Here is an 8,986-nt window from a genome sequence, read left to right on the forward strand (position 1 = left end):
AACTTCGTTGCAATTCCAGACTTCAGACATACCCAGATCATCACATATAAAGGATAAAACATGCATTAGCAATCAGATCTAGCTTATCCATTATTAGATCACATAATGATAAGTCATTATGATCCTGATCCATCATTAGATCTCATCCATCATTAAACACTCAAGTGCATACTTAATTCAGATTAAGCAAAGCATCAGAAACCCATAACATGCATATTTTCTTTTTATCTAACACTTCATAAGATATTCATTACTTCTGCACTTAGCCCTTTGATCTTCTCCTCCTTATATAGTTTTAGTCCTTCTCAATACCTCAGATCAAAACAACATTTAGGGCCCGTGGTATCCTTAGATGGGATCAAATAATCGTTACTCTGCTCAATATTTTGGGCTAATACCATGGTATTGACCCTTGGTATTCTTTCACCTTAATTTCCTTAATTTTTCATCCCATACGCGCTTTTTCTTCTATGAAAGTGCGTGCATACGTATACTCTCTTTTGTACAGTGATCCTGCGTATACAACTTAACATACCTGAAAATGTCATTTTTCTTCAACTTCTTGATTCTGATATGTAGTCCTTTATTCCTTCATCGTATTCTTTTGTACCATTACTTTGTTCCCTCTGAATAGACCTCTTATAATGCGATTTTCCATTGTACATTACTTCTGAACTGGTTCCTTTGAACTGCCCTACATTTTGTCACATCTGTAAACACAACTGCCATGCATTCTGTCACATTTGATATCTCTCCTATAGTTTACAAAAGATTTTTTGGCGAAGTTCACATGAAATACCATTTGTCAACACGTTTCAAACCAACCAGTGTGGTTCATCGTCAGGACAAGTTGAAGAAACAGATCCAACTTAGTTTGTCTATTTAACATGCTAAGCTGGATCTGTTTCTTCAACTTGTCCTGACGATGAACCACACTGGTTGGTTCAAAACGCGTAGACAAATGGTATTTCATGTGATCTTCGCCGAAAAATCTTTTGTAAACTTGATATGGATCACAGAAGCCTCAACTCTACAATCTCTCCTATAGATTCATCTAGTTACCATATACAAGTGAGTTGTTCTGCTACAAGTGGGTTGCCATCAATTACAACACATGTATCATAATGCCAACATGCAGTACGAGTTGTAGTATTAAAATTGGCAGGTCAAAATTGTAGTTTGAGGCTGGTTGGCGCAGGATCAAGGAATGACTTGTTGGAAAGGCTGAATTTGTACTTGGAGAAGGACTTGGTCTATGGATTCGTTCTTTATCTCATGTGAAGAAAATTCTATAAGAAGAGAAGAGGTTTCCAGGTTTTCCCCTTGGAGGGGTTTTGCCTTGGTTTGGAGCCTAATTTTGGTGTCCTTTACTATTTCTGTTTATGTTCTTGATATTTGGTTGATGAAAATATCTAAGTAAAGAACACAAGAAGACTAATTAAGTTCACAAGAAAATGTTAGGGTTAAGGAAAATTAAATCAATAAGTTGCCATTGCACATTTTCCAACAAATGATTGGCTTATAAATATTTCTTTGTATCTTATACATTGGTCCGCATTTATTGAGCAAGGATGTCAGGCCAGCTGAAGATCTTGCCTCTAGAAATAATCAGGTTGAGTAAATAAATCCATCCCTGGTGTTCAAGTTAGCCCAAGTTGCATAGAATTGTGAGTTCAAGTATTGTCTGGGGGTTACCAGCTTGTAATAGGAATGTAAATCATGTGGATGGTAAGTGACAATATCCTTTCCACTTTCACTGTTGAGAATTAGATTCTTGTTATTCATGTGTTGCAAAATCCATCCAATAGCTTCTGCATAGGGTAGCATTAGAAATATGCATGCTACTTTATGAATTATGGACCTCTTTTTGTTAATGTATACCTGCATATCCTTTAGGTTTTGCTTGAATTCATTTTGAATAAAGGCATATTTTATATCCTACTAGGAGGCTTTGATAGATTTGTTGATGAAGAATTATGTATTTGATAAGATTGGTACACTTGGTTTTGAACATTCCACTGCCTCCTCAATACTATATTTTGAAGTTTCTCTTGATGGAACTTGTCGAGTGGTGGGAGGAATTGTCTCTACAAAAGATGAAAGGCTAATGTGTTCTGTATCTACAACATATACAAGTGGAAGATCACTCATGGTCAACAAAGATCAGTTCCTAGAAATCTCCTAGATATCACATGCAAATTATGCAAAAGATAGTGATTAGGAAAGGATTGCAAAAGCTAAGATCACAAGCTTATAAATATGAGATAGGGTGGCTTTACTAGCCATTGGAAGTGCAAATTTCACTGAGGAAAGGAAGATAGGGCCAAGTGGTGCACAAATCAGGATCACAGTGAACAAGGGAGTCAAGATTATCTGAATTGGATCATTATATTGTTTGTCATCTGTCTCGATGCATTTGGAGTGGAGAAATTGGAAAAAACAATTCACAGGACTGTTTTTACCAGCGGGACCCAGTTTGGAAAATCAGGGTTTGAAACCTTCCAGGAGCATTTTGAGGCATCAAACAACGTATTTTTGGGGTAAAAATTTGCTGCTTTAGTGTGCAAATTTTCATGCTATTCTACATATAGAGACCTTTCCAACAATGCAAGAAGCTTGTCAATCAGAGTCCGTATGCACAAGTTATGCCACTCAGAAGTTGACCTTCCTGTTTTCACACCTATAGATTGGGAGGATGTCGCATCAGCACCAATTATTCATGGAAAAGGGGCTAGCCACATGTTTGTGATGTAAAATACTCTAGAAGAGTCTATTTTGTAACTCTACTTAAGAGTTGATGTAGTCAAACTTAACGACTAGTAGCTATCAGGTTGTGTTATAACTAGGCCACTAGGAGGAAGAGGCATTCCATTTTCGAGAGCATTTTGTTTCATAGATGAGAAAAGATAACCAGGAGTGATATGATCTAGAGCACACAAAGAGGTTTTATGCATTGTAGCAGCCCACGGGCCACAGGCAGTACTTCTTTGTACATGCAACCATATTTCCAGATAGAGAAAGAGAGTGAAGCAACCTCACCTTCCAGCTGGGTTTTCTCCTGAAAGGGTTTCCCAGAGATCATATATTATGTCTTATGTGTGTGTGAGATTATTTTTCCGTTCTCCCCTTTTCTGCATAATTTATATTCACATGCATGCACTAATTACAATTAAATCCACAAATCTTAAAGCTTAATAAACTGTAATAGTGTAAAATTTCAGTATTTTAATATATTATTATCAGATCTGTTGTGACGAACTATCCAGTGGAATATCCATGACAATTTACAGATCACAAGGCTGGAGCTTAGAACTGTGCAATGCACACTTGTGAAGGAGAGAGGCCTCTCTTGCACGCAGGTCACATTAGCAAGAGACAAGGAGAGGCACACTGCTAATTAGAACTATGCAGTGTGATAGGGAGGCTCATCAAGGGTGCAGGCTTCAATTGCAGTGGGAAAGGGATGCCTCATTGTGGATTGAAAGTGCGCAATGTGCATAGGTAATAGTTACAATGAGTAGGGAGTGAATGCTTGTTTCCTGTAAGTGTGTAATGCACAATGAGAGAGGTATAACCTAAAAAATGTCTAAATGATGATTAGTAACAAGTCAAAAGCACAGTAAAAGTGAGAGAAACAAGTTGCAAGTGTTCATATATCCTATCGCAATCATGACTAGAAGATGAATGGTCATGGAATACGTAGAGTTAGTAGAAACGCCACATGCAACAACAAGACGACACTTGTAGGAGAAAGAATAAATAAAAAATACACTTAGTATGTAAAAATAAGATTAAAACGACACTAAAGGAAGCAAAAGTGACACTAAAAATGAAAAAAGCAAGCAAAAGCGACACTTCAAACAACTTACCAAGAATCGATGCACTTGTGATCAAGAGTGAGGAAAGACTCCTTGCAATGAGAAAATGTGCTTAGCTCAAAGTGAGTTGTGATTGTGTAAATTAACAATGAGTTGGGATCCTAATAAAGGAAAATTATGTGCAAGTTAAGATTAGGGTTTTGACGCATGTTCACCACTTATCAATTGATCACTTAGTTAGGTGAGTGAAGTGGGAGAAGATCCCTATTTTGTAGGAGTGCGCTCTCCATGCAAGAAAGGAGTGTGCATGTGTTGAAGACAGGGAGTGCACAATTGCTGGTGATAAGGAGTGCACACTTGTTGAAGACAAGGAGTGTGCACTCACTGTGAGTAGGAAGTGCACTCAAGCTAAGAACTAGAAGTGCACAGTTGCCCAAGAGAGCGTCTACTTGCAGTGCATGTGTTATCACTATATTTGGAAAGTCCTCTTTTACTGGGAAAAAAGATGCACTTTCATGCTTTTGTGAGGTGTGCATGTCAAGTGAGGAAGGTTAGCTAAGTCATATAGAAAGCTAATGATCTTCTTATCTTTAGAAAGGTGACAAGCCAACTTATCAGAGATAAGAAAGCGACACTTAAGTAACTTGTCCTTTAAGTAACTTTGACCTAGGAGAAAAGGTAACACTTAGAGATGTTGAAGGATAATCAATGTTTAGGAAAAACATGAACAAATGACAAGACGACATAAGATAGCTTGAAGTGATAGCTCATGAAAACATAAGTAGGCTCCAATATTGGATGAGGCAGGGTCCTTGTTGTAACGACAAAATAAGGAAAATAATATGATGGTATGTCCAATAGGCATCAAAGACATGGAAGGATAATGAACTCAACAACAACTTTCTTAGAGATAGTGGAGTTTGTTTGGTCCAATTTGTTTATTAGATACAACGATTTAATGTATTTGACATGTGAAAGTATTATGTAGAAACGTCCATGTCGATTGACCCCTTTTGGGTCAAAAACTAATTTATGCATTGTTAAGCCTTGTGACTGATGTATGGTTTGTGCACATGCCAGTTGAACAAGAAATTGTTCTCTTGCATAACTATCGCAATTTTTTGATTGGATATGTCTACAAACTCGGGTAATATGTGTCCAATGAGACATTATTCCATCTTTTTACAAATGGCATATTTTTGTTCATTAGACATTGGCAATCATTAGATCAACAAACTCAATCCAAATGGTACCATTTTCAGTTTCTGTGGATGCTTTAAAACTTTCTTCAGCGCCATTGACCTAGCTGTCATTAATATCATAATTACCACAAATCAATTCAAAAATCATATTTTGTTTTAGTGCAATGATAGCTGGCAATTTCATTTTTGTGTTGTTATAGTGATTTGTGTTTAATGATTTAATTATTTTATCATTTGCAATCAATGTCATAGTTTTTGTATCAAGGAGAGACAACATTTTCTCATTGTGTTTTTGCACATCTTTATTTAAGTAAAATAGATATGAAAATGTCAGATCATTTGGAATACATCTATAACAATGTTTGTTCAAATATGCAAGATCGTTGTCAGTATGTGAACAAGTTCTAAGTCTATTTAAGACATACACTAATTCTTTGTTTTCTTGTTGCATCACTTGTTTTAGCTCAAAATATTTTACATTATCTCTTGAGAAATTGTAAGGTGCACTAGTTTATTTAAGACTTGGATACTCAAAAATCCAATGATCATGGACAAATTGTGCTTGACATAGATCGCGACAAAATATTATGTCAAGATTCCCAAATGGTGTAGTTGGTGTGTGCATGATTTCACGAAGTCATTTTCCAATGTTATATAGCAATTGATATCTAATCGACGATACTTCATCTATGAAAAAAAGTATAAGTTGTGCATATTCCTTGCTTAACATATCAAGGGTGTTAGAAGTCAATGGTATCATGTTACATGATGAAAGTGGTAAGTACAAAGCCAAATGTAATTTGACACAATTTACAATATGTGCAACTTTTCAGTGAATGCAAGTATGAGACCCTTCGTTTTTAGTGGGTCACTTTGAAGGTATTTGTTATAGTAGTGCATTACTGTATGATAGAGTGCTTATGCAGTGAATGTTTTTCATATTCCTCCACCTCAAGTTATAAATAAATAAAAACACTTGCCTAGATTTATTTATTTATTTTTATTTATTATTATTATTATTATTATTATTATTATTTTTTACTGTTTTCTTTATTATAAATTGTTGTTCTTCATTTAGTTTTCTCCTAATTTCATGGTATGATGTTGTACTCAAAACAAATAGGTGCTTCACGTATTCATTTTTATTTGCATTCTTATTTACATGGTTTTAGATTCCACTTTTTTTACTAGATCACGTTGTATATCATATTGCTCATAGAGACAAGTGTTATTGTCATTTTCTAATGTGATATTAGGTACATGAAACTCTTCATTTTTGGATACAATTGTAGTAGAAGCAACGTCAATGCCGCCCCATGGAAATATTGAACAAGATAAATGTTTTTCAGTAGCAGAAACAATGTTCTTTTGGGACAAGTATGCTTAAGTCCATGTCTCATTTGCCTTTTTTAAGGTGTATTTAGATTCTCTATATGGAAGATAGAGCATCATTTTTTTCTCTATAATGGTATTCAAGGTCCTTTTGTTCATTGTAGCGAATGAATTATATCACTCATGGGAGTTTTGTTTTTTTGGTTGTTGATTTTGTGGCTGAATAGAAAGAAGCATATTCTTCTAGGAAAATGTTTTCAAGTTTGTTCGCTCGGGTCACATATTTATCAATGGTTGACACACACATAATATATTCAGAGTTATCATGTTCATGTTGCAAGAGAAAAGTTATTTTAAGAAAACATGTTCATTTTTGAGTTGGAGCGGTGTTAATGAAAATTGTTTTCCTAGATGATGAGTACAAAGGCAATGTAAGAACAATGTGAATTGCTTGCCTACTTAACATTTGTTGCAAATTTAGCAATGAGTTTCCAAGTTTACAAATAGTTTCAATTTTACTATCATTATTAGACAAGCAATCCTTTTGTATTTTTTTGAAAGCATATGTCATTGTACAATCCATCTTTGTCATAAAGGAACTATAATATGTTGTTGTAGCATATGAATCTAAGATGAATTGGGCGTCTATTTTTTCTTGCCACAATTGTGGGATTTTTTTTTACAAATGCATTTATTCAAATATCATAGGGATTTATTTTCAACAATACAATGGGTTAAAGGATACAAGAGAAAAATAACAATATATATTCTTTGTTTGTGATACTGAGATCGACCAAGAAAATGTCAAATGACATGTTTTTTGAGTATATTTTGTTGTGTAAAAGGGAAGAAAGTTTTTTTTTTTTTTTTTTTTTTCATTTCTTGATTGTCTTTGGCATTATTGCATAGAGGTTGTAAAACACAACTTCCATGCATTCGCTGAAAAGGAAAACCAAAATCCACAACTAAAATGTTTGTGTTTTCTAGAAATTTTTGTGTGATGTTGAGTTTGTATTTGAACCATTTGATTTTGTAACATTGTTTAATCACAAGTCATAAAAATGAATGAAAGAAATAATATTAATTTAGCTAAATGATGATATATTGGTGCATCTTTAATCCAAAACAACCCATGGTCATGTTCCGTTCCTCTTCTTTGGAACTCCGTGATAAAAAATAAATCTTGCAATTGTCCAAACAATTCATTGTTTTTTGTGATAAAAGTGCATAGTGCTAAGATTCTATGTCTATAATATCGAATACAAATGACTAGACGACTTTTGATCAATGTGTCAATGCATTCTTTGGATGCATTGTTAGGGTTCTTTGTTGAATAGCTAGAAGATTGTTTCTTCATGCATTTGTTAATGGATCCCAGAGATGCTAAGAACTAGTAATTGTGATAAAGAAAGTTGGTGGACCAAGTTGTCGTATCACTGCAAATATGTCTTTTTGTATGCTTTCAAAGTAGTAAAGAGACGTGCGAATGTTTCTGAGACATTGATATGAAATTCTAGATTGCAATATTTGTTGAAAATTGTTTAGATATTTGACATCTCTAGCAAGTAGTTTCTTTCCTCTTAGCTCTCCTTTGTAAATGGAAATCTAAGATGATCTGGAAACTTGGTTTATCGATATGAGAATTGATTTAAAAAATATGTTTGTAATATGTGTTGAGAAATATTTAGACATCTACAATAGTTACCATTGTGAAATTTGTTGATATGAGAAGCAATTCATGACACCAATAGGTTGCCCTAAGCCATAAAACAATGTTGGGATGTTAAGCTCTTCAAAGAAATTTTCCTAGAAGATACCCAATGGATGAAACCTCTCATAAGGTGAAATTTGTATTATTTTTGTATCAAGATCATGTATTAAATGGGTCTCTGAGTACCCACGTATAAGTGTTTCTGATTCTGGCTCTACCTCATTTTCAACAAATGGTGAATTTGGTTCATCAATTCTTGAAATATTGTTATCATGAATTTGTTTACATTGATCAAAATGCTCATGCCATTCATTGTTGATTATTATTTGTTCTTTTCTATATAGAGTTGTGTTGCACAAGTCATGTAAAGTAGTCATCACCTTTTTTGGTCGAACATTTCCAGAAAAATAAGCATTTTTGTATTCTATTTTTCTCTTTAGCATTATTGCGACTGTCATGCAATTATCAATGTTTCTAGGCAAAGTTGTCTGAACTTTGTCCAAATTGGTGGGAACATTTATCATTCTACTTGTTAATCCTATCTATGATTTTTTGTAGCCAAGTTGCCTTATTTCTGCAAAGGTCTTTCTTGGTGCCACTATTTTTCCTTTAAAGATGGAAATTCTGCAACAAAGAACAATTTTTTGTTTTAACGCATATGTAAAGTCAATGCAAATTTAAGCAATTTTCCATTGACTATTGCAGTATTGCAAGATTTACAGATTTGCTGATTGGTTTTGATTGCTTTGACTTCAACTACATTTGCAAGTGTATGGAAAGTTGACAATGTGCTCTTGTCAATCAACCACATGTCTTTTTTGAAATTAAATCTATCACAAATACAACATGCATGTGTAGGTGTATCATGAATTGACTGTAAATATGCTTCAATTGCTTTAATTGACTATAAATGCTTCTTTTGT

This window comes from Pinus tabuliformis, chromosome J (genome assembly GCF_031772625.1).
Source record: "Pinus tabuliformis cultivar Carrire ecotype Pingquan chromosome J, CPIR1, whole genome shotgun sequence".
NCBI classification, from domain to species: Eukaryota; Viridiplantae; Streptophyta; class Pinopsida; order Pinales; family Pinaceae; genus Pinus; species Pinus tabuliformis.